Source organism: Gossypium hirsutum, chromosome D09 (assembly GCF_007990345.1).
Source record: "Gossypium hirsutum isolate 1008001.06 chromosome D09, Gossypium_hirsutum_v2.1, whole genome shotgun sequence".
NCBI classification, from domain to species: domain Eukaryota; kingdom Viridiplantae; phylum Streptophyta; class Magnoliopsida; order Malvales; family Malvaceae; genus Gossypium; species Gossypium hirsutum.
Window position 1 is genome coordinate 26714742 of NC_053445.1, and position 9024 is coordinate 26723765.

Genomic DNA, 9024 nt, shown 5'->3' on the forward strand with positions numbered 1-9024 from the left:
CATCGATTCTTCCTTAAAAGGAAAGAGAATGTGCGGTAAGAAAGGCAAAGATAAGGTCTCTAGCCATTACAAGTAGAAAAGAAGAGAATCAAGAACCTTATGTTTATAAACTTTTAGGGGATGAAAAAGTGGTCTTTCTTGTTCTATATGTCGATGACATTCTACTCATTACGAATGATGTAGGGACATTGTCATCGATTAAACTATGGTTAACCCAATAGTTTAGCATGAAGGACTTGGGAGAAGCTAATTTTTTTTAGGCATTTGAATCCTAAGAGATTGAAAGAACAAAGTGATAACACTGTCTTAGGCTTCATACTTAGACAATGTATCGGAGCATTATTTAATGACAAATTCAATGAAAGGAAATCAACCCTTCGTATCAAGATTTCGTGTCTTTTTAGAGGATTATCCTCACACAACGGAAGAAAGAGAGAACATGAGAAAGGTTCCTTATTGTTTGGTAATAGGAAGTCCCATGTATGTTATGTTATGCACACATCCAGATATACATCTTGTAGTGGGGTTGGTGAATCGATATTAGGCGAATCCAAGACCGAGACATTGGTAAGCAGTTAAGCATATACTAAAGTATTTATAGAGAACAAGGGATTATATGCTTGTGTGTTCCAGAGGAGATCTCACTCCTATCAGAAATACTGATTATGACTTCCAAACGTGTTGGGATTCGAGGAAGTCGACACCAGGTTGTGCTTTTATCCTAAACGACGGGTCCATTGTATGAATAAGTGTAAAGCAGGGTTGCACAACTAACTTCACTAAAGCGGGCCAGAGATAAGGTATGGAAAAGTTATGGCACTATAGTAATGCAGATATAGCTAAACCCAAATAAACCACATAACGATAAAACACATAAGGGAGATGGTAGTGTTTGACGGAATGGTAGACATAGTCAAAGATTCCACATAAGAAAAAACCTCAGGATTTATTGAGCCAAGACTCTTATAGATAGAGAGCTCTTTGGGAAATATAGAGAGAGGCACTAGAATGCAAAACATTACTCATCTACTCTACTAGGGCAAGTGAGAGACTATTGGATTTGGTGCCCTAAGTGTAGTACTTTCGTCAGTTTACACTTGTAATTTTTTCGAACAGATTGGTTAATAAAATAAATTCATTAATTAAATTAATATACTTTGTATAAATTTTCCTCAAATAGTTTTTACATGCAAAGCAAAATGGAAGCAAATGTTGCTTATTGGTTGTCTAATGTATAACTAATACGTGGTTGGATCATGATACGAAAAGATAGCTTGTATTAGTAGACAAACCTTGGAACACCCAAAACCCGGCCTAGACATTATGGCCGAATCTGGCGATGTCACATGGAAAGAGATTTGAAAAGATTGTCGAGTTTAAAAACTGTTACAGTAAGTTAGCTTTTCTTTAATTCGAAATAAAAACTAGTTGATTTGCTTTAAAACTTGTCTCTTAGTGGAAGCTTTTGTAACCAATTAATTCAGGGAAAATCGTTTCTATTTACAAAAAACCTTAGTTTTTAGAAAAAAAAATGTGTTTTGTGGAGTTGCAGTTTTTAAAAAATCCATAAAAAAACAATATAAAGTCCCAAATTTAAAGCCAACCAGCCCATAGTCCAGAAAATACATCAAAAACCCCAAATAAGTAATAAATTCTAGGCATTAACAGAAAATAGTCTAAAATTTATGTGTGGCCACCGTCGATTCCTCCGTTGCACCAACCCATCAAGTCTGGGGATTACCTGTACAGATTAAATAGAAAAAGGGTGAGTTTTCGCAAACTCAGTGTGTAATCCCCACAGAAAACATGCATATAGATAATCAACAGAATTCAGTTAGATACAGTCTGGGGCCCTTGCCCATCACAGAATCAGTTTGGGGCTTAGCCCATTTAGATACAGTCTCATAAATACATTAGGGCCTTGGCCCATATCAGATACAGAATGCAGATACAGTAAATCAGAGTCCTACCCACCAGCCTCTACACATCATCTCCATCCAACCCTACACACCATGTGGGGATTAAATCAACCCACCCAACCCTACACACCATGCTGTACTGAAATGCGGCACATAATCGGAAGATTGCAGCTGAACTGCTAGATAACAGGCTTAATAGCCTTTCAAACACTTCCTCCAAATATCATCAACCCACCCCAATGCAATGCAACATACAAAATATGTCATGCCATTATGCAATTAATAGTACATATATTCAGATATCATAAGTCATGCTCGGTATAGAAATTAGATAAACAGATCACACATATAGGGGTCTAAGTAAAGCTTACCAACCCTACAGTAGGTCCACAGTCGACTTAGACGACCTGTGCAACCTTACAGAACATATCAGAAAAATGGGCTCACACGCCCATGTGGCCTACCCATGTGACCCACTCGGCGCAAATTGGCCTTGGCCACGTGATCCATTTTTAATGTAACCCGTGCTAGCTAAATATTCATATATGTTTTCACTAATTACTTATATGTTCCTTCAAAGTTGTCTACTTGAGTCATTGTTACTAAATTATTTATATCTTGAGCTACAGAATTCCAAATTAAGGTCTGCTTGATGTATTTGAAACTAGACTCAAATACCTAGTTACCATAAAATTTTCAAAATTTTTGGTTCAGCTAATAAGTACAGTAAAATCTTCAATCTTATCCCTGTTTTGTTGTCTAACAACTTCGACCTTTCTTTTCTAAAAATCAATTATATCTTAGTAAACAATTTGGATGATGTTGCCATCTATTTCTATTGAAAACAGACTCATTAATAATTTAAACAAGTAAATTTTAATCCCTAATTATTTTTCTCCAATTTCTGATGATTTTCCAAATTCAGAACATGGGAACCCGAATTCATTCTCACCTTGTCTCACAAAACTTATTATATCTCACGATTTACAATTCCATTAACTACACCATTTCTTCCATGAGAAACTAGACCCAATAAGATTTAATTCCATTTTTTTCATCCTCTAATTCAACTTCCACAATTTATCATTATATTTCAAAGTTGGCCTACTACTACTGTCCAAACATCAAGCAATTTTAGCTTTTCGCCGAATCCCATTTTCTGCGCTTCGGGTAGAAACCTAGTTTTGTTTGATACTAAAACAGTCCCTGAGCACTCCAAACCTATAATTGAACAAATAAAACTAATTTAATCTCACATAACGTGATCCCCAATCGAACTCATTTCGACGTTTTAACCCATAAGCGACTAAACCTTACCTTCAACCGATAAACAATAATTCCCACACAAACTAAGACTTCGATTGGTGATTGCGAGCCCTTGAATCCTCCCCTAATTGGCATAAAGAAAACACTTCAGAAAAAATTTAACAAACAGAGACAAATCACTTATCTAAAACTTACCGAACAATCGCAGACAAACCTGGAGCGACACGAGGCAGAGTGGGAAAAGAAAAATCAAGAAGATGAAGGGTGAAAGAGAGCAGAAATTTGGCAGCAATGAAGAGAAAAATGGCGAGAGGATGGAGGGATTTTGGGAAAGTAGAAAAGAGGAAAAAGAAAAGATAATATTTGATAACCACCCTAATCCCTTATTTCTCTCCATCAAACTCCCCACTTAATCCACTACTCAGATTTTTAGTCCATCTCAAACTCTCCTGGATGCACGAGCAAAAGTAATTCCCACACCAAAATTCGAACACAGAACCTCCTTCACACCAACACTCCACTTATCCACTAGACCAGCAGGCCCATTCTATTAATTATTTGCCAACTTTTACTTAAAATCCTACTGAGCAAAGATAAATACCAAAATTTTCCCAAGTCCTAGCTTGAATTTGGGACCTCCCAAACACACCCAGAATACATAACCACTAAAGTAGATAGATATTTTGTGTCACACATTCACAATACCCAAAATTAAAATTGTGGGGAGTTACAAACCTAAACATGTCATTAGTCTAATCGGAAATGAGCAAACCATTTGAAAGGCTAATATGTTGTCTATCAAGTCCAATTGAGGAGATACCTTGTCTTGGGCACCGAAGCGGATGACTCCCGGCAGATACAGACATAGATGTGACTGATTGGACTAATAGTACATTAGACAAGACCAAAGAAGAATATATCCTAAATCCGTTTATAGATTTATTCACTTGTGATATAGCATGGCATACCTAAATCTTGAGTTGATGACGTACTATGTATGTGTGACTCGTACACTTTGATGTAAGTAAAAGCTTAAGTTTAAATAAATAAGGAACCAAAAGCTGATGCATTGGGTGTACGACTTCTGCAGTATGTAGTGTTATTCACAACAGTGGAATTCATAGCCCGAGACATGGGTTAATGATATCCTCTAATTGCATTACATGGTTGATAAAAAGTAAACATGGCTGTGGGTCTTTCATATTTGTAATAAATGACTTAATTACTATTGGATAGTAATTGACTTTTAATGACAAAGATGTAACAGTTACCATGAGATAAAATAAGATCATATTAGGTGAACAGATTTTATCCCAAAGAGATCAAGGATGGCCTATGATGGTAACACACTTATGACAGGGTCATTAGACAAGCACTGAGTAGATGCATTCGTTATGGCATGTCATTGAGGAGAGCCCAGTCAAGATACTATAGTGGAATGACTTCATGTCTAAATGAGTTTAATTAATAGGTGAAAAGATGAAACTTAATTATAAATCATTTGATCCCTAATTACATATGTCCAATCGGTCTCCTCACTAGCTCATTGAAACCGTAAATGAATTGCAAGTTTGAATGGAAATGAACTATAACACCCCTTACCCGAGACCATTGCTGGAGTCGAGCTCGAGGCATTACTTTACTTAACTTAAAAATTCGGGGCATAAAATTTTACTTTTGAAATTAATTTCACTATTTACAACAAAGCTGTCCACCTGCGCAGCAATTACTAATTTAGTTATAACTCGAGCAACAAAATTTAAAATTTAAATATGTAAATTTTCCATAAAACTAGACTCATATGTCTTCTTACCATAAATTTTTCAGAATTTTTGGTTCACCAAATTGGTATATTTTATTAGTTAAAGTCTCCCCTGTTTCACCACTCGACTATCCTGACCTCTTGTCAATAAAAATAAGCTTTCTCATTTTAAGATTTTCATATGGTGTTATCACTTTTCTACAGAAAATATACTCAATAAGGAATCTATACAGATAAACTACAACTCATAATCATTTTTTTACAATTTTTAATGATTTTCTAAACTCAGAACAGAGTACTCGAAAAATAGTTCTGACCCTATCTCACTAAAATTCACATATCTTAAAATATAAAATTCATTTTACTACAACATTATTTTTCTATGAAAGTAGACTCAATAAGCTTTAATTCTATATATCATTCACCTTCTAATTCATTTTATACTATCCTAGGTCATTTTTCAAAGTCACGTCACTGTTGCTGCTTGAAATCTATTTCTTTGCAAATTTTACTCTTTCATGATTTCTATGCATGATTTATCACCTGAACATTTGTAACAACAAACACCTTCATGCTTAGCCATTTTAACAACCACTCATCATCAAATACTTACATATCATTCTTTAGCAAAATCTTAAATACAAACATTCAAAATAACTAAGTCCCTATACATGCCATAACCCAAACATGGTTCATCATAAAATACCGAGTTGTTGTCGTTGATAGTGTGGACGATCTCCGACGTCTTTAAGTTCCCGAAAGTAGCTTTACAATACTATAAGAGAAAGAAAAATAAAAGAAGTAATCATAAATCTTAGTAAGTTTACTAGCAAATAAATAACAACATTTAACACAAATAATTAAACTCAAATGTCAAGATCTCTAGTTTACTCTTTATTTAATCTCATTCTCGATCTCTTGCTGGTTTACTTAGTTAACTCGTGATCGTAACTTATTCTTCTCTTGCTGAAACATTGAGTATCAATTGATAATATAGTAAGTTCTTAACTCTTACAATTCATCTGAGCTAGCCATTTATGCTTTTAAATGAACTTTCATTAACATGATTCGTTTACTAGCCCGTTGAGCCACATTGGAATAATAAGGATACTTGGGTCTTTTCTGATAATAACATGCCAAAGCCATATCTCAAACATGGTCTTACATGGGATGTTCTCATATCGGTGCCCATGCCATGTCCCAGACATGGTCTTACGGGAGACCTCTCATCTCGGTGCCAACACTATGTCCCAAACATGGTCTTACATGGGACCTCTAATCTCAGTGCCAACGCCATGTCCCAGACATGGTCTTACATGGGACCTCTTCACACCAAATGTCATGACATTTGTATCCGATACATTCCTCATGTTTCAACGGGGCTTTTTAACACAGATTCTCTGTCATCTCATACTTGAGTCAACATTAAATAAATTCATAAAATAAATGCATACTTGCTGGAAAATAACAATATTAATAATAATTATTGATATATTGTATTTATTTACCGTAAACTTACCTCGGTACAAAATATAGCCAAATTCACCAACTTAGCCTTCAACTTTATTATTTCCTTTGTCTAACCTCGAGTTTCGTTCTTCTTGATCTAAAATAGAAAATTTAACTCATTTAATACTCACATTTATCAAAACAGCCATCGACTCTAACTTTAAAAAATTTACAATTTTGCCCCTAAACTTTTACATAATTACGCTTTTGCCCCAAAGTTCGGAAACTAAACTTCATCTCATATTCTTATGTTATATAACATGCTGAACTTTTTTCTCTTCTATGACAACAACAAATTCTCACTCTAACACTTACTTATGTACATTAGGGATTTTTACCGATTATGTCAACTTACTCGTTTTCGCTTAAAATCGGCTAGCAAAAGTTATTTAACATAATTTCTAGCTTCATATTCTATCATAAAACATCAAAATAAACATTTTTCACCTATGGACATCTTTCAGCTATGGTCTTACTCTCTCTACCGTCAAATCATCTTTTGATGACATAGCGTCTTTCAACTATGGTATTACATAATATCACCCGTGTTTATCATCTTGGTGAAGTACCTAGATTGCCATAGTGTTCTTCCACTATGGTCTTACACGATATAACTTTGTATTTACTGTCTTGACGAGCCATCTCGTCTTTAGTGTCTCGTCAAACTATTATGTGATTAATGTTCAGTTGGATTATCTATGATGTCATAGTGTCTTTCAACTATGGTCTTACTCATTATACCGTCAATTCATCACTTGATGCCATAATGTCTTTCAGCTATGGTATTACTCAATATAGCCCTCTATTTACCGTCCAGTACACTAATTATGATGACATGGTTTCTTTCAACCATGATCTTACTCATCTATATCATGACACCATACATCTTTAACCTATGGTCTTACTCATCAATAATGTGATGTCATGGCATCTTTCAGCCATGGTCTTACTCATCTTTAGGCGTATAATCTCTGATCGGTTCCATGGCCTAACCATGATCTTTCCCATTCACTCATCCCAATTCGTTCCATCCAACCTTCCATTTCACCATCCTATACATTGAGGCTCGAACACTGCAGTGTCCCCTCCGCAAAGCTCGGAGCTTCATTCATCACAGGTGCACACAGCAAAACTGTATGGAGATGTCTAACATAATACCCTTTAACAGCAAGTCTGGCGAAGTTTTTGCATCTAGTTATTGTTTGATATGTTTTTGGTAAAATAAGGTTAAATTTGAGTAACTAATGTGTTTTTTTTACTAAGTATAGGATTCTGTGTGTATGCGTGTAACACCCCTTACCCGTGTCAGACGTCGGGATAGGGTACGAGGCATTACCTGACTTAAACATAACCAATCATACAAAAATGAGTCATGAAATTTCATCCAAATTAAAAATTTTCATATTTCATCATAAAGTCCCTAATATAGGCTTACGAGACCCAATACATACTTTAAAAGTGGTTCGAGACCAAACCGAGAACTTTTGACAACTTTAAAAAGTTTCTTGAAAAACAAGGGCACACGCCCTGAACATATGGCCATGTAACCAGCCGTGTGGATGAAAGTTAGGCTATTTACCGAGGCCTTTTTCCATCCAAACATTTACACACTTATACCAAATTTATCAACACACAACATGGCATTATCATAAACGTACAACTTAACCAATAATAGCCAACATCAATGGCCTTATACAAAATAAACTATCAAATAACATAGGCCAACATTTGAGACCAAATCAATTATGACACATAACAAAATAATCAAGTCCTCTATACATGCCATAATTCATAATATTTCTTTCAAAATACCAAAAGAGTGTTGATAGTGTGCATGGATCTCTGACGATTTCCGTACCCTAAGCTAGCTTGGTGACACTATAAGACAAGGGAAAGAAAAGGGAGTAAGCATATAGCTTAGTAAGTTGGTATGTAAATAATAAAAAATTTATTAACATGCTTTTATCAATCCTCATAATGTGTTCTCAAGATAATACAATCATATTTGCACATAGTTTCACTATTCACTCATGTTCATATCAAGCTGTCTACGCGAGTCATAGGCAATAAATTATTTACATCTTGAGCTACAGAACTCCAAATTAAGATACGTTAAATTTCTCTGAAACTACACTCACATATCTTCTTACTGTAAAATTTTCAGAATTTATGGTTTAGCCAATAAGTACAGTTTATCCTTTAAAGTCATCCATGTTCTGCTGTCTGACAGTTTCGACCCTTCTTCATTAAAATTTAATTATATTCTCATACGAGATTTGGATGCTGTTCTTGGTTGTTTCTATTGAAAATATACTCATTAAGAATTTTAAACATATAAATTCTAACCCATAATCATTTTTATACAATTTTTAATGAGTTTCAAAGTCAGAACAGGGGATTCCAAAATCACTCTGACCCTGTCTCATAAAATTTTAAATATCTCATAATATAAAATTCTCTTTCTTACACTATTTCTTCTATGTAAAACTAGACTCAATAAGCTTTAATTTCATATATTATTCAACCTCTAATTCTATTTTCACAATTTTTAGTGATTTTTCAAATTTA